The sequence below is a fragment of the Rana temporaria genome, unplaced genomic scaffold (assembly GCF_905171775.1).
Source record: "Rana temporaria unplaced genomic scaffold, aRanTem1.1, whole genome shotgun sequence".
NCBI lineage: Eukaryota > Metazoa > Chordata > Amphibia > Anura > Ranidae > Rana > Rana temporaria.
Window position 1 is genome coordinate 23,907 of NW_024404598.1, and position 10,197 is coordinate 34,103.

Consider the following 10,197-nt stretch of genomic DNA (forward strand, 5'->3'; position numbering starts at 1 on the left):
CCCCCTTGTGGTTGGATCTGGTATGACTCTCCTGTGTTACTATACATATATTACTGTCACTCTGCCCCCTTGTGGTTGGATCTGGTATGACTCTCCTGTGTTACTATACATATAATATTACCGTCACTCTGCCCCCTTGTGGTTGGATCTGGTATGACTCCCCCTGTGTTACTATACATATAATATTACCGTCACTCTGCCTCCTTGTGGTTGGATCTGGTATGACTCCCCCTGTGTTACTATACATATAATATTACCGTCACTCTGCCCCCTTGTGGTTGGGTCTGGTATGACTCCCCCTGTGTTACTATACATATAATATTACCGTCACTCTGCCCCCTTGTGGTTGGGTCTGGTATGACTCCCCCTGTGTTACTATACATATAATATTACTGTCACTCTGCCCCCTTGTGGTTGGATCTGGTATGACTCCCCCTGTGTTACTATACATATAATATTACCGTCACTCTGCCCCCTTGTGGTTGGATCTGGTATGACTCCCCTGTGTTACTATACATATAATATTACCGTCACTCTGCCCCCTTGTGGTTGGATCTGGTATGACTCCCCCTGTGTTACTATACATATAATATTACCGTCACTCTGCCCCCTTGTGGTTGGATCTGGTATGACTCCTCTGTGTTACTATACATATAATATTACTGTCACTCTGCCCCCTTGTGGTTGGATCTGGTATGACTCCCCCTGTGTTACTATACACATAATATTACCGTCACTCTGCCCCCTTGTGGTTGGATCTGGTATGACTCCCCTGTGTTACTATACATATAATATTACTGTCACTCTGCCACCTTGTGGTTGGGTCTGGTATGACTCCCCCTGTGTTACTATACATATAATATTACCGTCACTCTGCCCCCTTGTGGTTGGATCTGGTATGACTCCCCTGTGTTACTATACATATAATATTACCGTCACTCTGCCCCCTTGTGGTTGGATCTGGTATGACTCCCCCTGTGTTACTATACATATAATATTACCGTCACTCTGCCCCCTTGTGGTTGGATCTGGTATGACTCTCCTGTGTTACTATACATATAATATTACCGTCACTCTGCCCCCTTGTGGTTGGATCTGGTATGACTCTCCTGTGTTACTATACATATAATATTACCGTCACTCTGCCCCCTTGTGGTTGGATCTGGTATGACTCCCCCTGTGTTACTATACATATAATATTACCGTCACTCTGCCCCCTTGTGGCTGGATCTGGTATGACTCCCTCTGTGTTACTATACATATAATATTACCGTCACTCTGCCCCCTTGTGGTTGTATCTGGTATGACTCCCCCTGTGTTACTATACATATAATATTACCGTCACTCTGCCCCCTTGTGGTTGGATCTGGTATGACTCCCCCTGTGTTACTATACATATAATATTACCGTCACTCTGCCCCCTTGTGGTTGGATCTGGTATGACTCTCCCTGTGTTACTATACATATAATATTACCGTCACTCTGCCCCCTTGTGGTTGGATCTGGTATGACTCCCCTGTGTTACTATACATATAATATTACCGTCACTCTGCCCCCTTGTGGTTGGATCTGGTATGACTCCCCCTGTGTTACTATACATATAATATTACCGTCACTCTGCCTCCTTGTGGTTGGATCTGGTATGACTCTCCTGTGTTACTATACATATAATATTACCGTCACTCTGCCCCCTTGTGGTTGGATCTGGTATGACTCCCCCTGTGTTACTATACATATAATATTACCGTCACTCTGCCTCCTTGTGGTTGGATCTGGTATGACTCTCCTGTGTTACTATACACATAATTTTTTGATTGAAAATGTATACTTTATTTTTCAAAGAAAATATACAAAAAAACAAATACTTCAACAGGGTACATTCAGTTCCAAGCGTACAGATAATTTACATTCATTCACTCATTCTGCGGTATGATGCAACATGCATGACGCCGCATTACCCTGAAATCAGTACTTCCAAAAATCATGTCAAATTTTAAGTCATTAAACTGTCAAAAGGAAATAGCGTTCAACTGGGCAACGGGTGTGATGGGGGGGGAGGGGGAGGTGGGGTGGGGGGGGGAGGAAAGAGTTCACAGGCCCGAAGCTTTATTGAACTACCAATGGATACACACAGTTGGGAGAGGGGGGGGGAAGGGGAGATCTTTAGACGTCCTCTTCCTCCGTAAAGTCCATCAGGTGATAGTCTCTTAGTAGACTGAACGTCAGTCTGCGACAATCCGCGATGGACATCCTCTCCCTCTGGTGGATGAGGCGTTTTCTGGCACACCATACGGCGTCCTTGAAGCAGCACAGCACCCGCCAGGCACTGTCAATGTCCTCCTGTGAGTGAGTCCCACAGAAGAGTCCGTTTAACACACCAAAGTGTGTAATAGCAGTCTGTGGTACAAAGTCTTTAAGTTCAGGTTCCAAGGCCCTCAACAGGCTCTGTGCAAAGGGGCACTCCCAGAAAACATGAAAAGCAGTTTCCTCCTGGATGATACAAAAAGGGCAGTGCCTGTATCTGCACAGGTTTCTGGCATGCATGAATGTCCTGAGTAGCAATCCCCCTTGGATTGCCATCCATGCCTGATCTTTGTGCCTGTTGGTGAGTCTCTTTGAAGAAACATTCCTCCAGACCACTTTGCAAGTGGCTGAAGGGAGGCCTGGAATAGTCTCAATGATGTCCGATGCTCTAATCAACTTGTGGATAGTTTTTGGCTTCCACAAGTCGGGTTTAACTCCATGCAGCCCCAGCTCCTTGATGAACTTGAAAGTGTCCAAGTAATACCATGGAGTGTCCCAGTTGTAGGGGACGGAGCTGTCCCATTTGTCCCATCCGAGAGACCTCCAAAGAGGTAGGAGGAAAAAACGGGACATGGAGTTACCGCCAGAGTCCACTGTTCTGTCAACCAATGTCCTGCGGATACAGTTACAAGCAAAGAACACCCTCAGTAGTGTTGCGATGTCGGGCACTCCCTTACCGCCTTTGAGGGGTTCCTTGAACATAACCGCCCGCTTCACTCTGTCCATTTTGGAGCTCCAGATGAAGTGAAACACCGCCCTGGTGATGGCTTTGCAAGTGTTAACCCGGGGGGGCCAAGCCTGGGCGAGGTACTGCAACACAGGGAGAATCTCGCTGCGGAGTACCAGTGTTTTCCCTTCGATGGTGAGTTCTCTGAGGCTCCAAAGTCCAAACTTCTGTCTCATTTTCGCCAGTCTTTCCTCCCAGGACTTCAGGGCTGCGCCTTCCGCTCCAAACCAGACTCCGAGAATTTTGATGAAGTCCGCTTTGATATTGAACGGGATGGGCGCAGAAGAAGGCAGGAACCACTTTCCGAAGAGCATGACTTCCGACTTCCCGCAGTTGACCTTTGCCCCTGAAGCTTGGCCGAAGTCCTCACACGTCCGGACGAGTGTGTCGATGGAGCGCCGGTCGGCACAGAACACCGTCACGTCATCCATGTAGAGCGAGCACTTGACCTCCCGTCTTTCTGGTCCTGGTGCGGTGATCCCTCTGATCTCTGGGTTCTGTCTGATGCTTCGGGCGAATAGCTCTATACAGCAAACAAAAAGCAGAGGTGAGAGAGGGCAGCCTTGTCTGACCCCGGAGAAAATTGAAAAGGGGTCAGTTTTCCAGCCATTTACCAACACCAAACTACAAATGTCCTTATACATCACATTCACAAACGAACAAAACAGTTCCCCAAGACCAAACCTGCGCAGGGTTCTGCACATAAACTCATGGGAGACACGGTCAAAGGCCTTCTCCTGGTCAAGACTGACCAGGGCCGCGTGCACACGGCGGCCATGAATGTACTGGACCGTGTCCCGGACAAGCGCAAGGCTGTCCGCAATCCTGCGACCAGGAATGCCACAAGTTTGATCCGGGTGGATGATCTGTCCGATGACAGATTTCAGCCTGTTGGCCAAAACCTTGGCGAGGATTTTGTAGTCCACGTTCAAAAGAGAGATCGGACGCCAGTTTTTCAGGTCCGATCTCTCCCCTTTACGTTTATACAGAATCGTGATCATCCCCTCTCTCAGTGATGGAGGCATTCTACCCTCCACCACCATCTCCTCGTACAGCTCGAGCAGGTCCGGGCCCACGAGGTCCCACAGGGCTACATAGAGCTCAACTGGGAGACCATCGGAACCCGGGGTCCTGCCCCGCCTAAAGGATTTAGCGGCAGAGTGCAGCTCCTCCAACACCAGAGGGGCGTTGACGGCCGATGAACCTGCAGGATCAATTTGGTTAGTGATACCTGACAGGAACCTGTCGGCTGCCTCCGAGTCCGTTTCCTTCGGGGAGTAGAGGTTGGTGTAGTAGTCTGCGACCACTTGCATTACAGCCTCCTTTCCCTTCTGGAGCGTTCCAGTCTCGTCACGCAGTTCAGACAAGGGAGTGTGTCCTGAATGGAGTTTCCTGAAAAAGAAAGAGTTACACTTCTCACCTTTCTCAAGATTCTCCACCTTGGCACGGAAGACAATGTGCCTAGATTCTTCCTCAAAGTACCCTTTCAGGGTCTTCGCGGTGTCCTCCAGGTCCTGCCTAACGTCCCAACCGCAGTGGTGAAGGTCCTGCAGGGACTGCAACTGACGTTGCAGTCTCCTGAGTTCCTTCTTCCTTGCACACACTTGCTGACGTCCCCTTGCCTGAAAGAAGCTGCGCAGCTTAACTTTCACAAACTCCCACCAATCACTTACCTTTCCGAAGAATCTCTTTTCCTCCGTCCAGGAGGCGTAGGCCTCCCGGAGTTCCCCCATCAATTCCTCATTTTCCAGCAGGGTGCTATTCAGTTTCCAGGAACCTGGTCCGCGGGCAAAGCCCTCGCCAAGTTCACCCCGAAAGTGAATGGCCCTGTGGTCAGAGAAACAGCAGGGGATCATGGAGAACTCACGATGCTTGACTGCTCTTGAAGTGAGCACGAAGTCGATCCTGGAACGCACAGATCCATCGGGACGGCACCATGAATAATTCACGGTACCTTTCCCTATGGATCCCACGGCGTCCTGCAGGGAAGCCTCCGAGATCATCTCCCTGAGCAGCCTAGAAGTAGCATCAAGTTTTGCGTATATGCTGGAGCTGCGCCCATCCTCCTCTATCGGACAGTTGAAATCACCGCCGATCACTACTGCTCTGGTGGTGACGAGTTGTGTCCTCAGGGTCTGGAAAAGTTCCAGCCGCGCACTCTTATCTGGGGGGGCGTACACGTTGATGAGCCTAATTGGCTCTCCCGCCCACGAGCCGTCTATGACCAAAAGACGGCCACAGACTAGCTCGTGGATGGAGTCAACCGTGAAGCGCCCACCCCTGATAAGAATGGCAATATTTAAGTTTATTTTGCAAAGCAAATATACAAAAATCAAATACTTTTGACAGGGTACATTCTCTGTACTGCGACGCAGCGCATAAATACACTACATATCAATACAGTTGCAAGCATTCAATTAAATTACATTCATTCAACCCATTCTGCGGTATGATGCCTGATGTGTTGCGCAGAGTTGTTTAACCCCGAAACATCACATCGTGCATGACGCCGCATTACCCTGAAAACAGTAGTTCAAAAAAGCGTGTCAAGAAATGTCAATGTCAGGGGGAAGGGGAAATCTTTAGACGTCCTCTTCCTCCTTAAAGTCTATCAAGGTATAGTCTCTCAGCAGACTGAGGGTCAGTCTGCGACAGTCCTCAATGGACATCCTCTGCCGGTGGTGTACGCGGCGGTTCCTGGCGTACCATAAAGCGTCTTTAAAACAACACAGCACCCGCCAGGCACTGTCAATGTCCTCCTGTGAATGAGTTCCACAGAAGAGTCCGTTTAACACACCAAAGTGTGTAATAGCAGTCTGTGGTACAAAGTCTTTAAGTTCAGGTTCCAAGGCCGTCAACAGGCCCTGTGCAAAGGGGCACTCCCAGAAAACATGATAAGAAGTTTCCTCCTGGATGATGCAAAAGGGGCAGTGCCTGTATCTGCACAGGTTTCTGGCATGCAAGAATGTCCTGAGTAGCAATCCCCCTTGGATTGCCATCCATGCCTGATCTTTGTGCCTGTTGATGAGTCTCTTTGAAGAAACATTCCTCCAAACCACTTTGCAAGTGGCTGAAGGGAGGCCTGGAATCGACTCCAAGATGTCCGATGCTCTGATCAACTTGTAGATAGTTTTTGGCTTCCACAAGTCGGGCTTAACTCCATGCAGTCCCAGCTCCTTGATGAACTTGAAGGTATCCAAGTAATACCATGGAGCATCCCAGTTGTAGGGGATGGAACTGTCCCATTTGTCCCATCCAAGAGACTTCCAAAGAGGCAGGAGGAAAAAACGGGACATGGAGTTACCGCCAGAGTCCACAGTTCTGTCAACCAAAGTCCTGCGGATGCAGTTACAGGCAAAGAACACCCTCAGTAATGTGGCGATGTCGGGCACGCCCTTACCGCCCTTGAGAGGTTCCTTGAACATAACAGTCCGCTTTACTCTGTCCATTTTGGAGCCCCAGATGAAGTGAAACACCGCCCTGGTGATGGCCTTGCAGGTGTTGTCCCGGGGGGGCCAGGCCTGGGCGAGGTACTGCAACACAGGGAGAATCTCGCTGCGGAGTACCAGTGTTTTCCCTTCGATGGTAAGTACTCTGTTGCTCCAAAGTCCAAACTTCTGTCTCATCTTAGCCAGTCTTTCCTCCCAGGACTTCAGGGCTGCGCCCTCCGCTCCAAACCAGACTCCAAGAATTTTGATGAAATCCGCTTTGAGGCTGAACGGTATGGGTGCAGAAGAAGGCAGGAACCACTTTCCGAAGAGCATGACTTCCGACTTCCCGCAGTTGACCTTTGCCCCCGAAGCTTGGCCAAAGTCCTCGCACGTCTGGGCGAGTGTGTCGATGGAGCGCTGGTCGGCACAGAACACTGTCACGTCATCCATGTAGAGCGAGCACTTGACCTCCCGTCTTTCCGGTCCTGGTGCGGTAATCCCTCTGATCTCTGGGTTCCGTCTGATGCTTTGGGCGAATAGCTCTATACAGCAAACAAAAAGCAGAGGTGAGAGAGGGCAGCCTTGTCTGACCCCCGAGAGAACCTCAAAGGGGTCAGTTTTCCAACCATTTACCAGCACCAAACTACAAATGTCTTTATACATTACATTCACATACGAACAAAACAGTTCCCCAAGACCAAGCCTGCGCAGGGTTCTGCACATGAACTCATGGGAGACACGGTCAAAGGCCTTCTCCTGGTCAAGACTGACCAGGGCCGCATGCACACGGCGGTCCTGGATGTACTGGACCGTGTCCCTGACAAGCGCGAGGCTGTCTGCAATCCTTCTGCCAGGAATGCCACAAGTTTGATCCGGGTGGATGATCTGTCCGATGACAGATTTCAGCCTGTTGGCCAAAACCTTGGCGAGGATTTTGTAGTCCACGTTCAAAAGAGAGATCGGACGCCAATGTTTCAGGTCCGATCTCTCCCCTTTGCGCTTATACAAAATCGTGATCATCCCCTCTCTCAGTGAAGGAGGCATTCTACCCTCCACCACCATCTCCTCGTACAGCTCGAGCAGGTCCGGGCCCACGAGGTCCCACAGGGCTACATAGAGCTCAACTGGGAGACCATCGCAGCCCGGGGTCCTGCCCCGCCTAAAGGATTTAGCGGCAGAGTGCAGCTCCTCCAACATCAGGGGGGCGTTGACGGTCGATGAACCTGCAGGATCAATTTGGTTAGTGATACCTGACAGGAACCTGTCGGCTGCCTCCGAGTCCGTTTCTTTCGGGGAGTAGAGGTTGGTGTAGTAGTCTTCAACTACTTGCATTACAGCCTCCTTCCCCTTCTGGAGAGTTCCGGTCTCGTCACGCAGTTCAGACAAGGGAGTGTGTCCTGAATGGAGTTTCCTGAAAAAGAAAGAGTTACACTTCTCACCTTTCTCAAGATTCTCCACCTTGGCACGGAAGACAATGTGCCTGGATTCTTCCTCAAAGTACCCTTTCAGGTTCTTCTTGGTGTCCTCCAGGTCCTGACTAACGTCCCAGCCGCAGTGGTGAAGGTCCTGCAGGGACTGCAACTCACGTTGCAGTCTCCTGAGTTCCTTCTTCCTTGCACACACTTGCTGTCGTCCCCTTGCCTGAAAGAAGCTGCGCAGCTTAACTTTCACAACCTCCCACCAATCACTTACCTTTCCGAAGAATCTCTTTTCCTCCGTCCAAGAGGCATAGGCCTCCCGGAGTTCCCCCATCAATTCCTCATTTTCCAGCAGGGTGGTATTCAGCTTCCAGGAACCTGGTCCGTGAGCAAAGCTCTCGCCCAGTTCACCCCGAAAGTGAATGGCCCTGTGGTCAGAGAAAAAGCAGGGGATCATGGAGAACTCACGATGCTTGACTGCTCTTGAAGTGAGCACGAAGTCGATCCTGGAACGCACAGATCCATCGGGCCGGCACCACGAATAATTCACGGTACCTTGCCCTATGGATCCCACGGCGTCCCGCAAGGATGCCTCCGAGATCATCTCCATGAGCAGTTTTGAGGTCACATCAAGTTTTGCGTATATGCTAGAACTGCGCCCATCCTCCTCTATCGGACAGTTAAAATCACCGCCGATCACTACTGCTCTGGTGGTGACAAGTTGCATCCGCAGGGTCTGGAAAAGTTCCAGGCGCGCATTCGTATCTGGGGGGGCGTACACGTTGATGAGCCTAATTGGCTCTCCCGCCCACGAGCCATCTATGACCAAAAGACGGCCACAGACAAGCTCATGGATGGAGTCAACCGTGAAGCGTCCCCCCCTTATAAGAATGGCTACCCCTGCATTCCTGCAATTGCCACCCCCGGACCAGTAGGAGGGACCGAGGGTCCACTGAGAGGTCAGATGACTGTACCTTCTCAAAGGAGGAAGACCGCACTCCTGAAGCATGTAAACATCACTCTGATGAGTTGAAAGAAAAGTCAGCGCCGTTCGCATTCTAGAGGTATCCTTGATACTCCTCACATTAATGGAAAAGATTGAGATCTCAGCCATAATGAAAAAGGGGTATGAGGTCTAGGTCTAGTTAGCAAGGGGCCGAACTTACCTCCCCGAAGGGGGCGGGTGGCTCCTCCATCTCCACAGCTGCCTGTTGTGGGTTCTGGGTTATGCCCAGTTCCTCCAGGACTTCCTCAACTGTCTCACTGAAGTTGGCGGTGGGGATAGGCACATAGTCGGCCATATTCTCCTCCTCGCCTTCCTCACCTGCAGACTCCAGGTCCTCCACTACTTGCCCTGGTCCAGCGCTTTCGTGCTGGACCCCGTTGGGCCGTTTGGTGGAGGTGGCGGGTTGTTCTGCCAATGGGCTCACAGTCTTCCGTTTCCGGGTTCCTGTTTGGCCACTGGCAGGGGTGGAGGGGGGGGGGGCGGGGAAGTCCTCCATGGAGGACAGGTCTGGGGTGGGCGGTGGGGCAGGAAGGGTCTCCTCTGAGCCAGAGGGGGTGGGTGGGGGTGTGCCAGAGGAGGGGACGGGGACAGGGGCAGGGGGAGGGACAGGGACGGGGACAAGGACAGGGGCAGGGGCAGGGGTATACTTACCTGTGGCCTTCCGAGGCTCTTTTGGTTTGCTCTCGGTCGGCTTCTTCCCAGAGCTGGAGGCTGGTTTACCCTGGATCAGGGCTCCAGCATAGGTCCGGGTCCTTTGGGGGCAGTGCCTGAAGGTGTGCTCTGGCAATCCGCAGAGGTTGCAGGCTTTGGGCCTAGGACAGTCCTTGGTCTCGTGGCCTGTAACCCGACAGATCTTGCAAGCAAGTTCTGTACACTCCTTTCCCATGTGTCCGGGACGGCCACATCTGTTGCAGTTGTAGGGTATCCCGGAGTAGAAGAGGTGTCCTGCAGATGATCCTAGCGAGAAGCACGCCTGCAGGTGCTGTAAGTCCCCCGAACGGTCTTTCCTGAGCTTGCATAGCACAGACCACTTCCCAATCCAGAAGCCGTTGACATCAAGGATTCGGACTGGGTCCTTTACCACGGTGCAAAACCTCTGTAGGTAGGTGGTTATGTCTCTGCTTTGGGTATGGGGATTCCGCATGGCCACCGTCACCCACTTCTCGTCCTGTGTTATAGGGCAGTTCGCAACGAACTTCCGAAAAGGGGATTCAGGGCCACTGGTCTTTACCATCTCCCAGTATCGTCTGCAGACTTGGAACGACCCAAAGGTGATGTAGAAGATCCCTCTTGCGAAGGACTGCACCGAAA